At 52.1% G+C, this 13340-nt stretch overlaps 1 protein-coding gene across 3 annotated transcripts in view; it reads right to left on the reverse strand.

The window, feature by feature from the left end:
* GJC1 (gap junction protein gamma 1) overlaps positions 1-8466 on the reverse strand; it is a 28565-nt gene extending 20099 nt beyond the window's left edge. For 2 of the 3 annotated variants that reach the window (XM_054649372.2, XM_077190802.1), the window contains exon 1: positions 8386-8466. The gene's annotated coding sequence lies outside the window, so the exon portion shown is untranslated. Of the gene's footprint in view, positions 1-6364; positions 6503-8385 lie in introns of those variants that run through there. The other variant, XM_077190803.1, reaches the window with a different exon arrangement.
* Between the last annotated feature and the right edge of the window lie 4874 nt (positions 8467-13340).

Below are 13340 nucleotides of genomic sequence, written 5' to 3' on the forward strand. Positions count from 1 at the left end.
AAGCAAAGGGGACAGCATTCCCAAGATGTGGCACTTTTGGGGAAGACTTTGGGGATGTTCAGAGGAGAAGGAATGCTGTGCACAGCCACCTCCAAGGCAAACCCTGCTGCCACCAGCATCATCCCTCATTCTGCTGCATTCCCCAGACACAAAACAGCCAGACCCATGTTCAGACCCACAACTCATTTTTCTACATTCCTTCATCAGTGGACAGCATTCCTAAGATGTGGCACTTTTGGGGAAGACTTTGGGGATGTTCAGAGGAGAGGGAATGCTGTGCACAGCCACCTCCAAGGCAAACCCTGCTGCCACCAGCGTCACCCCTCATCCTGCAAGAGCTGCATTCCCCAGGCACACCACAGCCAGACCCATGTTCAGATCAACAACTCATTTTTCTACATTCCTTCATCAGAAAAACAAAATGGACAGCATTCCTAAGATGTGGCACTTTTGGGGATGTTCAGAGGAGAGGGAATGCTGTGCACAGCCACCTACAATGCAAACCCTGCTGCCACCAGCATCATCCCTCATCCTGCAGGAGCTGCACTCCCCAGCCAGACCCACAACTCATTTTTCTACATTCCTTCCTCAGAAAAACAAAATGGACAGCATTCCTAAGATGTGGCACTTTTCCTTCACCAGAAAAGCAAAGGGGACAGCATTCCCAAGATGTGGCACTTTTGGGGAAGATTTTGGGGATGTTCAGAGTAAAGGAAATACTGTGCACAAGGCAAACCCTGCTCCCCAGGACAGCAATGAATGGCTCAGAGGAACACCAGAGCAGGGACTCGATGGAGAATAATCCAATGCAGCTGCAGCCTCCTCAAGCGCCACCGCCTGTGAATTCGACATTGGGACTGGAAAGGACACAGGCACAATCTGCTGGTCATCCATATGGATGTTCCCTCCCTCCCTCCCTCCTTCCCTCCCTCCTCAGACCTCCTGAGTATCTCAATCGAGGTCAGGCACGCACACTGAGACTTGTGTTCTGACAAATTTGTAACTAAAAAGCTGGAACTAATAACTGTAAGAGCCCAAAGCTGGTTTCATGGACTTGTTTAGGCAAAAAAAGCTGCCTGACTCCACCGATTTCCATCTAGGCAAGGTAATAGAGAGAAATCCTTCATTCCCGTGTAAAAATGTAAATCCCAGCTCAGTGAGTCATTTAAACACATGCCTAATGCAAAGCTTGAAACAAATCCTGCTAATAATCCGGGATGCTCACTTATTTACAGCTAGGCATGGCTTAAGTGCTTATTTTACAGCTAGGCAGGGCTTAAGTACCTGGATGATCTGGGGTGCTTATTTAAAACTAGGCACGGCTTAAGTGCCTGGATGATCTGGGGTGCTTATTTAAAGCTAGGCACGGTTTAAGTGCTTATTTAAAGCAAGGCATGGCTTAAGTGCCTGGATGATCTGGGATGCTTATTTAAAACTAGGCACGGCTTAAGTACCTGGATGATCTGGGGTGCTTATTTAAAATTAGGCACGGTTGAAATGCCTGGATGATCTGGGATGCTTATTTAAAACTAGGCACGGCTTAAGTACCTGGATGATCTGGGGTGCTTATTTAAAGCTAGGCACGGCTTAAGTACCTGGATGATCTGGGGTGCTTATTTAAAACTAGGCACGGCTTAAGTACCTGGATGATCTGGGGTGCTTATTTAAAACTAAGCACGGTTTAAGTACCTGGATGATCTGGAAATCCCCCGGAGCCCCCTGAAAAGAGCCTAAACCAGGCTGGTCTGGGAATTAATCACAGTGGTATGAGCAGAAGTGCTAATATGAACCGGGGGAGGACTGTGTGTGTGTGTGTGCTGAAGCATCTGTTCAAGTTTAGGCATATAAAACATTTTTCAGCCCAATGACTCCAGAGGGAAATGCTTCATACATCAGCTCATCTGACTCAATTTTTCCATCACATTTCCTTTAATACAGTTTTGTCCATAAATACGCTATTTGTTTTTTTCCAAATATAGATTTTTTATTTATAGCTAGAAAACCTTGTAACTTGTGTTATTGCTTGGGTTGTGCCTGGGTTGTGCCTGGGTTCTGCTTTGAAACAGAATCACATTCTTCCTTAAAACAGAATCACTGAGGAATTAGTGGCCAGTACTGAGCTATGAAACCAAGCTCTCTATGTTTGCAGAAAGAAAAGGGATTTCTTTTTGCCATTCTCAGTATTTCCTTCACCAGGAATCACCGGGAAGATCACAACTGCCCAGCCACACGTTGATTATGTCAATTATCCCACATCACATGCAGGAACTTTCACCTGAAATCTTCATTTTACACCAAAATGAAGTCAAGTTTTTAAAAATCCCAGCCAGATCTTCCAGACAGTCCTGAATTTGGGAAGAACTGTGTGTCACTAACCAAGCAGCAATAACAATTCATATTTATGGTATGAGGAGGTCAGAAAAGTTAATGCTAACATTGCCCTTTCCCCTCCAAGAAGCATTTTGGAGATAAATTCTTTTTTTTGTAGCTTTTAATGGAAAGCAACGAGCTTCCCAAAACCAGGACCAAGAATGGGCAGTGAATGGGAAATCTGATGATATTGACATTTTAAAAACATGGGTTTATTCCAAGAGCAGAATTTTGTACTGAGCAACACTGAACACAGCAAGTGAAATATGATTTAATAATTTTGACCATTATTAACCACAATTTCAGTCAATTCAAAGCACAGCCTGTTATTCCATGGCACAAGCACGGGACAGTGGAACTGCACTCCTGCTGCTCGCAGGAAGTGCCCCAGAGCAGCTGCAACCACGGATAAATGCTGCAGAATCAAACCTTCACTCCCTTCCAGAGCAGGGGACACAGAGGTGGCCGTGCAGCCACCCGTGAGAGGCTGGCAGCAGCGCCCAGGAGCCATCTGCAACTCAGGGAGTCTCCCTGCTGGCTGGCCAGGGATGGGCTTCCTCTGACAGATAACGTGCAAGTGATGCAAATACTGGTCAATAATGGAAATTTGGGTCAAGGACTGAGAGCACAGGGCTTGCTTTGAACAAGGCACAGAGCGTTGGGAATGTGAGGAATTCCTGGGGTCCCAGCTCTTGGTAGGGGGAAAGTTAAAACTCAGAGGTTGGGGAAATTGAGATCAACTTTAAGAATTTAGCAAATATTATGGTACACCCTGGAGATTTTTAATTATAGGCACAGTTTTTCTAAAGAATTCTGTGGTTCTAAAGGTTGTTGGTGTGGAAATTATACTGCTTAGGTGAAACTTCATCTTAAAAACTCTTTTCTGGGTTTGGATAGTTCTAGAGTTTACAAGAACAAATTTCTTTAAAGCTCTGAAATTTAATCACTCATGGAGAGTTTGTGATGAATTTTAACAACTCCATTTGTTGATTTAGTAATTTGCTGACTGCCAGCAACTTCTGTGAGTCAAAACAAAATCCCCAAACTTTCCTCATCCACCACTTTTGCCAAGGAAAGGATGAGATCCAGTGCCTGAGGTTGCACCTAGAGATAATCCAGAGGATTAACAGAGCAGTTCAGGAACACCCAGTGAGGAGCTGGATAATCCAGCTCAGCAGGGACACAGTAGAGGCACCATAAAAATCAGGGAATTGCAGTGGAACTTTTTCAACAGCAATGATTTCCTTCCTATGAAGCAGATGAAAAATCCCTAAATGTGGAGCACAGGTCAGCTCCGTGGCAGCACAGAACACAAAGTGTGGAAACAGGATGGGAACAAAGGATCACCTTCCCCCTAATGAGGCAGCAGTGCCCATTCCCGGAGGGACAACAAAGGGTTGTTGTTTATCCATTATCCACCAGGGTTTCACTCCAAGTGTTTAATGATCACCACCCTTGTCCCAGTTCCTGCTGGGATTCAGGGAATCCTGTCCCAGCAAGAAGGGAGAGGCACAAGAGAGGTGCATTGTACAAGGCAACGTTCACTGGGGTTTCCACCTTTAAAAAAGGGGCTGAAAATGTGAAGTGGTGAAAGGAAAGAGCCCCAAGATCAGCCCCCTCTGATGGTGAGGCTGCAGCCTGATTCCTGAGAATCACAGAATATCCTGAGCTGCAAAAGAGCCACAGAAATCATCCAACTCCTGATTCCATCACTTCTTTACTCAACCAGCAGCCCCTTGCAGGTGCCAATGACCACAAATCCCCAAAATGCAGCCCTGTGTGAGCAGGGGCTGCCTGGGCTCACACACTCTGTGGGGCTCCATAGATTCCATAAGGACTGCTCACTCTCCATGGAAAAGTCTCCATTCCACAGCTCATTCTCCAGCATCACAGCTGGGTCAGGAATGAAGCATCAGCATCCCCACCAAGCCCTTGTGGCTCTGTGTGGAGAGCTTTGTGGATAATTGGCTGGCTGAGAAAGGCCACTTTGATGTGATACTGTTGGATAAGGTTAAGGGAAATAAATTGGGGATTAAGGAGTCAGTGTCCAATCACTGCCAAGGGTCATGGTGACCTTTGCTGCAACATGAAGATGGGGGAGAAAATCTTTTGCCAGAAAAATGAAGATAGCCTAGGTAGAATAGCCACAGGAATGTAAACACAGAAACAAAATAATCATTAGAGCATAGAAGTAGGTGTGGCTGATTCATGTGTGTTTTAACCAATAATGAGCTCAGCTTTGCAATATGTACAAGCTTCATTAACACCAATATAAATGTGTGTGAGCTATCAATAAACTTTGGGATTTGTTGTTCACACATATTGTGTGCTGCAATTCTTCCGCCGTTCCCGACACCTCTGGATGCTCCAGCTCCCCAAAGCACTGGATTTTCAGTGACCCCATCCCAAGGAAGGAACTTTCTGGATTATCCAGCTCCTCACAGGGTGCTCCTGAACTGCTCTGTTGTTCCTCTGGATTATCCCTAGGTGCAAACTCAGGCACTGGATCTCATCCTTTCCTTGGCAAAAGTGGTGGAAGTGGTGGATGAGGAAAGTTTGGGGATTGTTTTTGACTCACAGAAGTTGCTGGCAGTCAGCAAATTACTAAATCAACAAATGGAGGTGTCAAAATTCATCACAAACTCTCCATGAGTGATTAAATTTCAGAGCTTTAAAGAAATTTGTTCTTGTAAACTCTAGGACTATCCAAACCCAGAAAAGAGTTTTTAAGATGAAGTTTCACCTAAGCAGTATAATTTCCACACCAACAACCTTTAGAACCACAGAATTCTTTAGGAAAACTGTGCCTATAATTAAAAATCTCCAGGGTGTACCATAATATTTGCTAAATTCTTAAAGTTGATCTCAATTTCCCCAACCTCTGAGTTTTAACTTTCCCCCTACCAAGAGCTGGGACCCCAGGAATTCCTCACATTCCCAACCCTCCGTGCCTTGTTCAAAGCAAGCCCTGTGCTCTCAGTCCTTGACCCAAATTTTCCAGTTATTTACCAGTATTTGCATCACTTGCACATTATCTGTCAAAAGCTGGGTGTTTGCTCTGAAGTGAGGGGCAAAAAGAATCCCTTAATGAAGGGCTGAGGATGGTACAAACCTAGAAAAGAGATATTTCATGACAATTCCTTGTCTAGAATCCTGCATTCAGACTTATGAGTTGTTTTAAAAAAAACAAAAAATTGTAATTTTGTTCTATAAATTAAGAAAACACTTAGATCTGTAAATGGAAATGCTTTCATTAGCAATAACTCAATAGTCTCCTCTAAAGCACAAAAGGCAGTCAGACCCTTTGGTAAGGGAACAGCCTAACAGCAAAACATTTTTAATAACTTTTCATCACTCCAACTGATCTAAACCTTGATAAAAAAGACAAAAGGCACTGGGTGACAAACTCCAAGGAGCAGCTGTGTTTCCAACACAGCCCAAAAACCAGAGATCCTCCTGTGAAACAAGTTGCTTTAAAAATCCCAAAAATTGTAATTTTGTTCTGTAAATTAAGAAAACACTTAGATCTGTAAATGGAAATGCTTCTATTAGCAATACTCAATAGTCTCCTCCATCAATGAAAGGACAAACTCACAAACTCTAGTCTGAAAGCACTAAAGGCAGTCAGACCCTTTGGTAAGGGGTCAGAAAAACATTTTAAACAACTTTTCATCACTCCAACTGATCTAAACCTTGATAAAAAAGACAAGAGGTGCTGGGTGACAAACTCCAAGCAGTAGCTGTGTTTCCAACACAGTCCAAAACCCAGAGCCCCTCCTGTAAAACAAGTTCCATGTGATGTGACACCTCCGAAGGGACCTGTCACCGTGCTCCTGCTGGCATTTCCATCTGGCAATTGAAATTGAATTGAATTTCAGTTTGGAAATGTCAGACAAGCTCCTGGTTCTGGAGAAACACCCTGCAAAGGCTCTTCCCAGCAGAGAAAGGCTCAGAGACCCCCGGGCCAGCCCAGCCCCAGCCCCTCAGCTCTTACCTGGCAGCCTTGGTGCCCGCAGACATGCCCAGAGCCCCAGCCCCGGAGCCACGGGGACAGCCAGCGCTCCACTGCTGCCACCTCCGTGTCACCCAGGGCCAGCCCCTCGCTGGAGCTCTCTGTGCATTCGCCAGGCACAGAGTGTGACAGCTCAGCCCACCCCCAGGAGCCACCAGTGACCACAGAGCTCCGTCCCTGCTGGAAATGCAGGACTTGCCCTCCGAGTCAAACAGCACAATAAGGCTCAAATTCCATTTTCAAACTCCTTACCCATCCTGCTTTCCAGTGAGCTGATCTGTTCCCTCAAGAAAGCACAAGCAGAACTTTGGAACAGACTCGAAAAGTATCAAAAATACAGAGAAAGGCACCTTGCATTTGCCTAGACACGAGTCTTGACAGAAAGCAACATTTTCCCTTAAATGACCTGAAGAACGGAGGGTTTGGTAACTGCACTGACAGCTGGTTCATTGAACATCCCCAGGACACAGATTTCTAACAGGAAGGGACGTTTGGGGCTTTTTTTAACCAATTATCCTGACTTAGAGCGGGCAGGAGACATGGAAATAATAACAGCAATCAACGGTCTGTCTGTCAGATAGAAGGGTTTTGTTCTCCCTCTTATTTCCAAATACCAATCAAACACCCAAAGAAAAATCAGAACCTGGTGGTACCAACTGTTGCTCCAGAATCCATATGGTACATCCATGCCCTAATTAATCCCTATGAACCATCTCCTATTTGTAATTAATTTGACGGTGCAACAAAATCAGCAATTCACTGGGAAGCAAGGTCACACTGACCAGAAAGTGTCAGGACTAATTCCTACCAACAGAAATGAGAATTGCCTTTAAAAGGCCAGTAAAAATAGCTGTACAAATGTCACTCCTGTGAAATTTTATGACGCTGGGTGCAAGTTGGGCCCAACGGAGGCCAAACCATCTGACACAAGAGCAGGATTCCTCTGATGGTGCTCAGAGAATCACAGAATGTCCTCGGTGAGAAGGGACACACAAGGACACCAAGCCACACTGATGGCCCTGCACAGAACACCCCCAGCAGTCCCCCCACGTGTCTCAGAGCTTTGTGCAAACACTCCTGGAGCTGCAGAAGAATTTCCTCAAGCAATGCCAAACCGCAGGGCTGCGGCCCCTCAGCTCCAGGCAGGGCTGGCTCCGGCTGCCAGCGGCGCTGGGGAGGCTTAACCGGGCAGGGCATGGAGAGCAGGAGCTGCTGCTGCTGCTGCTGCTTCAGGGACCGCGCTGGGGACCCACTGGGAGCCCCGTCCTGCCCGGAGCCGGGAGGGGGACAGGGAGACACCGGAGGGGAGGTGGGCACAGGGGTGACACCAGAGGAGCGGTGGGCACGGGGTGACACCGTATGGGAGGTGGGCACGGGGGTGACACCGGAGGAGAGGTGGGCACGGAATGACACCGGAGGCGGGCACGGGGTGACACGAGAAATGGGCACAGGGTGACAATGGAGGTGGGCACGGGGTGACACTGGAGGGGAGGTGGACACGGGGGTTGACACAGGGGTGACACAGGTGGCGTCTCCCGGTTCCCGCGCTCCGTTCATCACGGAGGGGCCCGACACGTGCAGCCGCGGGCGGGCACCGGGCGCTACCCTGGGAAAGCCCTTCGGGATAAACACCCCGGGAGGCCCGTCCGGAGCGGGGAAGGCAGCGGGGAACGGGGAGGACGCGGGGACCCGGGGGTGACACCGGCCCCTCGCGGCGGCACCGTTGGCGGAGCGCGCCCGGCTCATCCCGGGATGCTCAGGGATTCCCCCGGAGCGCCCGGCTCGCTCCCTCGGGGCTCCCGCCTCCCTCAGCCCGCCGCGGCTCCGTCCCCTCGGGGCCCGCGGCTGCACTCCCGCCTCCCGGTGCCCCCGGAACGGCCGCTCGGTCCCCGGAGCCCCCCGCCGCCCCACCCCGTGGCTCCGGCCCCTCGGGGGGCGCCGCTCGGAGCCCTCAGGCCCCCGCCGGCCCGGCCCGGTCCCGCCCGCCCTCAGCCCCCACTCACCGGGTCCGGCCCGTGGCGGCGCCGGGGCCCCTCGGCCGCCGAGCCCGGGCGGGGGGCGCGGGGCGCATGCGCGGAGCCCCCTCAGAGCGCGCGGGCCGGGGCGGGCGGGGACGGGGGGAGCGGGACAGGGACGGGACAGGGACGGGGACAGGGACACAGGGACAGGGATAGGGACACAGGGACAGGGACACAGGGACAGGGATAGGGACACAGGGACACAGGGACAGGGACACAGGGATAGGGACACAGGGATAGGGACACAGGGATAGGGAAAGAGACAGGGACACAGGGACAGGGATAGGGACACAGGGACATGGACAGGGATAGGGACACAGGGATAGGGATAGGGACACAGGGACAGGGATAGGGACACAGGGACAGGGACACAGGGACAGGGATAGGGACACAGGGACAGGGACACGAGACTGGGATACGGAGAGGGACAGGGATAGGGACAGGGACAAGGGACTGGGAACCACGGGGGACAGGGACTAGGCACAGGGCACAGGGACCCAGGACTGGGGACTGAGGACAAGGACACTGGGGCCAGGAGAGGGTACAGGGACAAGGACACGGGACTGGGGACAGGGACACATCGGGGACAGAGACAGGGACACGGGACTGGGGACAAGGACACTGGGGCCAGGATAGGGTTCAGGGACAAGGACACGGGACTGAGGTCAGGAGAGGGGACAGGGACATGGGACACAGTGGGGAAAAGGGACAGGAACACGGGACTGGGGTCAGGATCGGGGTCAGGGACAAGGGCACGGGACAGGGACACAGCAGAAAACAGACAAGACACACGGAACAGGGACACAGCAGGGAACAGGGACAATGACATGGGACTGGGATCAGGATGGGGTATAGGGACAAGGACATGGAGTGGGGTCAGGATGGGGACACAGCAGGGGGATAGGGACAAGGACACAGAGCAGGACAGAACATGGGGAGCAGGACAGGAATAGGGAGAACACTGGATCAGGGCTGTGGACAAGAACACCATAAACAAGGTGGGGACAGGGACATTGGGAGCAGAATAGGGACAGGAGCAGAGTGGAATGGGGACACTGAGAGCAAGATGGGGATGGGGAAAGCAAGAATAGGATGAGGACAGGGACACAGGGAGCTGGACAGGGACAGGGGCAGGGAGGGGATGTGGAGACCAAAACAGGGTGGGATGGGATCATTGGGAGCAGAACAGGGACAAGGACACAGGGAGCAGGACAGTGATGGGGACAGGAGCAGGATGGAGGCAGTGGAAGCAAGAAGGGGACAAAGATGCTGGGAGGGGCATGGGGACATAGAGAGTGGGACAAATATGGGGGCACTGGCAGAAAAATGGGTGATGGGGACACTGGGAGCAAGATGGGGATGGGGAGAGCAGCAGGATGAGGATGAGGACAGGAACTGGGGCATCAGGAGCAGAAGGGGAACACAGGAAGCAGGATTGGGACAGGGACATGGAGAGCAGGATGAGAATGGGGACAGTGGGAGCAGGGCTGGGAACGGGGACAGCAGGAGCAGGATGGGGACACTGGGACAGGTGTGGGGATGGGGGCATCAGGAACAGGGTGGGGACAGGGACATGGAGCACAGGAAAGGGACAGGATGGGGACAAGGGACACCAAGAGCAGGGTGGGGGTCTGGGACAGGGACCAGGACACTGGGAGCAGGATGGGAACAGGACAGGCACACCAGGAGCAGGGTGGGGATGGGGACATCAGGAGCAGGGAGGAAACCAAGGACATTGGGAGCAGTAAAGGGACAGGAGGAGGGTGGGATTGAGAAATCAGAAGCAGGACAGGGCCACAGGCACTGCAAGGAGGATGAGGTCAAGGACACAGGGAGCAGGACAATAATGGGGACAGTGTAAACAGGATCAACAACAGGGGCAGGATGGGGGCAATGGGATCAAGAAAGGGACAAGGACACCGGGACATGGGGAATAGGAAAATTATGGAGGCACTGGGAGCAGAATGGGTGGTGGGGACAATGGGAGCGAGATGGGAATGGAGAGAGCAGGAGCAGGGTGGGGACAGGGACACTGAGAAACAGAACAGGGACTGGGCTGGGATGGAGACAGGGACACCAAAGCAGAGTTGGGAATCAGGAGCAGGACAAGGACACAGGGAGCAGCGGACAGTGGGAATGGGGCTGTGGACAGGGACACCAGGACCAGGGTGGAGGCACTGGGGACAAGACAGGCATGAGGAGAGTAGAAGCAGGACTGCAGCCAGGGTTTCCAGGAGCAGGATGGAGACAGGGACACGGCACAGGGTGGGGGCTCATCCCACAAGGATGCTCAAGGTGCCAGATCCTGTGGGGACCTCCCAAATCCCTGGGGATGGGGACGAATGGGAACAACTGAGGGGGTCAGCACAGGGTCACTCATTGTTGATGTCCCTGCTGAGGGTGGGGGCATGTCCCAAAGCTGAGCTAAACTCGTGCCATAGATGGAGCCCCCGGTTTTCTAGGGAATGATTCCACGTGCCTCAGTTTCCCTGCGCCACGCCAGGGCAGGCACATCCCAGGCACATCCCCTGGGGCATCCTGCACCCTCACAGATCCTTTGTGTTGGGAAATTCCAGCCGCACGGCAGGAGCTGGGGTCAGGGCAGAGCAGTTTCCGCGGAAAATCCCCAGCTCCCCGGCGCAGGGTCAGCGTTTTCCAGCTGCTGGGAAAAGCCTGCGTGAGAACCGGCTCCTTCCCACGGCCGCGTCCCGCCGCCCCCAGCGATGCCCGCACCCGCGGGGACCCACGGGCACCGCAGCCTCGGGGCTCTGCTCTCCCGGGGCAGGCGGGACTGGCACCGATGCCCATCCACGGGTGTCTCCAGGGCTCGGTCCCGTCCCTTATCCAGCCCTGGAGAGCCGAGGCTGGGATGATGGATGTGTTCTTCCTATAAACCCACCCTGAGCAGCAGCTGGCTCCGGAGGCAGAGCCAGCCCCGAGCCCTGGTGTTGGGGAAGATGAAACAGGAAAGCCTTAGAAATATGATTGCCTGGCAAAAGATTTTGAGAATATAGAAACTATAAGTGAGATTGAAATGAAAGCAAGCTTTGAGATCCCTCAGTTACTGAACAACTGGAAAACAATGGTGTGGCCAGCTGAAGGTGATCCCCTTCTGATGGAACAACACCCTCTGCTTGCAGACAGGCCCAAGGGGCAGAGCAGACCCTGCTAGCTTGGTAGAAGGGGCCCAAAGAGGAGTTTTTAGGGTTTAAAATGTAACACAGTATGGTAATGTAGTGATTCTTATAGGCTGTATGTAATGCTATAGGATTTGTATCTTGTACTAGATTGGTTAGTGAGAATTAGAATATTCAACACAGAAGATTTATTGTATTGGAACGGGAACCTTGCTCTCTTACCCCTTTTACTCTCTTCCCCTCTCATCTTCTCTCCCCCTCTCTTCTCTCAGGCCTGCTCTGAGCTGTGCCTGGCAGCTCCCAGCAGGGCCCTGCACCCAGGCCCTTTGCAATAAACCCCAAATTCCAGCCCTGGCTGCAGAGATCTCTGCTCTCCATCTGTCCCGACTGTGCTACCCCCGATGCTCTGACACCCTGGGACCAGAGCTCCAGAGGCAGAGCCACCCCCGAGCCCTGGGACAGGCAGGGCAGCACCACAAGCCCTGGAGGCTGATCCCGCTGCAGCATCCCAGGGTTTGCTCCAGGAGATGCCTGGTCTGATCTCTGGGGGCCCAGTTTGGTGCTGGGCTGTACTGGGAGGTGACAAGCACTCCCAGCGTGGTCATGTGTCACAGACACATTTTATGAAAAATCCTTTCCTTGGGATTTTTGTCTCCTGAGAAGCTGAGAGGCCTCAGGAACAAAATGTAACCAATGGTTATCTGCTGCTGTGGAATGCAACAGGTGCAGCTGGGATTGGCCTCATGTGCTTGTTTCTAATTAATGGCCAATCACAGTCAGCTGGCTCGGACTCTCTGTCTGAGACAGAAGCTTTTGTTATCATTCCTTCTTTTTCTATTCTTAGCCAGCCTTCTGATGAAATCCTTTCTTCTATTCTTTTAGTATAGTTTTAAATATAATATATATCATAAAATAATAAATCAGCCTTCTGAAACATGGAGTCAGATCCTCACCTCTCCCCTCATTCTCTGACCCCTGTGAACACGGTCACAGCCATGGGGGTTCCAGGGTTGAATTCTGCTTGCACCAAGCCACAATTTAGCCTCACTTCACCCCAGGACAGAGGGGGGACACGCCATCAGTGAGGCCACAGTGCCAGGGCAGATGTGGGAGGTGAGGGGCACTGCCAGCAGGAAAGGCTGAGCCTGGTGCCAGGGCTGGAGGAGCAGGATTGCATCCCTGGGAAGGCTGAGCCTGGTGCTAGGGCTGGAGAAGCAGGATTGCATCCCTGGGAAGGCTGAGCCTGGTGCCAGGGCTGGAGAAGCAGGATTGCATCCCTGGAAAGGCTGAGCCTGGTGCCAGGGCTGGAGAAGCAGGATTGCATCCCTGGAAAGGCTGAGCCTGCTGATAAGGCCAGAGCCCTCCTGCTGGCCATGGGGTGGGGCAGCAGCACGGCCTGGGGGGTGATGCCCATGTGGCTGACAGGAAATCCTTCCCCTCCCTGCTTTTGATGCTCCTCTGGCCTGAATTATCCCCCACAACATGCATTTTCCACAGAGAGCCAGCACCTGCTGGGATGGCTGGATGTGCTGTCCCATGGATGTTTCCTATCCCATGCTTATGTCAGCCCAGTGCCTCCCAGTTTCCACCAGCAGCTGGCAGGTTCTGGGAGTGGGGGAGGAGGTTGTCCTCAGGTTGTTCTGCTGCCCCAGAGCCATCTCAAGCCCCTCTGAGCACAGGAATGCTCTGGGACAGGTTCCCAGGGGTGTTACTGGGATGAACGGGGCTGTCAGGGCCAAACTTGGCCAGGCCAGCCCAGGCTGGGGGCAGCCAGGGGACAGGGAGGGCAGGAATGTCCCCAGC

The sequence above is a fragment of the Agelaius phoeniceus genome, chromosome 26 (assembly GCF_051311805.1).
Source record: "Agelaius phoeniceus isolate bAgePho1 chromosome 26, bAgePho1.hap1, whole genome shotgun sequence".
NCBI lineage: Eukaryota > Metazoa > Chordata > Aves > Passeriformes > Icteridae > Agelaius > Agelaius phoeniceus.